Source organism: Limulus polyphemus, unplaced genomic scaffold, assembly GCF_000517525.1.
Source record: "Limulus polyphemus unplaced genomic scaffold, Limulus_polyphemus-2.1.2 Scaffold4735, whole genome shotgun sequence".
Taxonomy (NCBI): Eukaryota; Metazoa; Arthropoda; class Merostomata; order Xiphosura; family Limulidae; genus Limulus; species Limulus polyphemus.
The window spans coordinates 13032-14463 of record NW_013670345.1 but is presented as its reverse complement, the minus strand read 5'-3'; the positions used below and the strand labels follow the sequence as shown (position 1 = coordinate 14463).

The window sequence follows — 1432 nt, the reverse complement described above, 5'->3', positions numbered from 1 at the left end:
AGTTAGCTGTACAGTTCTCTAAGAGTTAGCTGTACAGTTCTCTAAGAGTTAGCTGTACAGTTCTCTAAGAGTTAGCTGTACAGTTCTCTAGAGTTAGCTGTACAGTTCTCTAGTGTTAGCTGTACAGTTCCTTAGTGTTAGCTGTACAGTTCTCTAAGAGTTAGCTGTACAGTTCCTTAGTGTTAGCTGTACAGTTCCTTAGTGTTAGCTGTACAGTTCTCTAAGAGTTAGCTGTACAGTTCCTTAGTGTTAGCTGTACAGTTCTCTAAGAGTTAGCTGTACAGTTCTCTGAGAGTTAGCTGTACAGTTCTCTGAGAGTTAGCTCTACAGTTCTCTGAGATTTAGCTGTACAGTTCTCTGAGATTTAGCTGTACAGTTCTCTATAGTTAGCTGTACAGTTCTCTAGATTTAGCTGTACAATTCTCTAGAGTTAGCTTTACAGTTATGTAGTGTTAGCTTTACAGTACTGTTAGCTGTACAGTTCTTTAGATTTAGCTGTACAATTCTCTAGAGTTAGCTGTACAGTTCTCTAGAGTTAGCTGTACAGTTCTCTAGAGTTAGCTGTACAGTTCTCTAGTGTTAGCTGTACAGTTCTTTAGGTCTGGCATTTATTTTCCCTAGCAATGATGAGGACCAAAGATTCAATGATGATGAACTGGAAATTATACATATAGATCTGAACTCACCAAGACACAAAAATAAAGATAAAAACTACAAGAAGCAGTGCTCTCCGTTGAAGAAAAAAGAAAAAAAGAAACCAGATGTAGGAGTTGCTTCTGGGAAACTTGCTCAGGTATAAGCTGTTAACTCTTTCAGCATGGGCTCTGTCCCTGGAATTGACCTCGTAAAAACCATTTTGTGCTCGTTATAGTTTTCGTGCTATAACTTATAAATTAGTTAGTGAATGTTAATGAAATTTTGCAGATTATCAGTAAACATTACAATGCTTTCATGCACAAAACATCAAATATTTTTATTAAGTATTAAGGTTTATAAAGCAATGTTTTTCTCATGTCTGTTTTTCTTTTCACATGTTGCCAATCTATCATGCAAAGTAATTTTCATTTTAAGATTAAAAATACTTTTATGCATCAGAAAATTTTGAAATGTCACATGCGAAATCTTTATAATGTCTAGATAGTTATCAAACATTTCTTAAGAAAAAACTTTATATTTTATCTGTTATTTTCAGTAATTAATCTCTGTACAGTTTCGGTAGATTTGACCAATCTCGCAACCACCATAAAAAATGAGAAAATAAATATAAATTATGCCTCTTTCATTCTAGATTGAACACAAATTATAACACAAGAACATAAACGTTTAGACTAAATAGCTTAAATCTCATAAGATTATACATTTATATATATTTATTATATTGAGCTTTAAGCTGTGCCTGGATAACAATACAGAAGTTACAATGACGCAGCTC

The 1432-nt window shown here is 33.6% G+C and overlaps 1 long non-coding RNA gene across 1 annotated transcript in view; it reads left to right on the top strand.

Moving 5' to 3' along the window:
• Positions 1-625: 625 nt before the first annotated feature.
• LOC111088916 overlaps positions 626-1432 on the top strand; it is a 3444-nt gene continuing 2637 nt past the window's right edge. Inside the window, exon 1 of the long non-coding RNA XR_002613292.1 lies at positions 626-793. This is a non-coding gene — a long non-coding RNA (uncharacterized LOC111088916). The remainder of the gene's footprint in view (positions 794-1432) is intronic.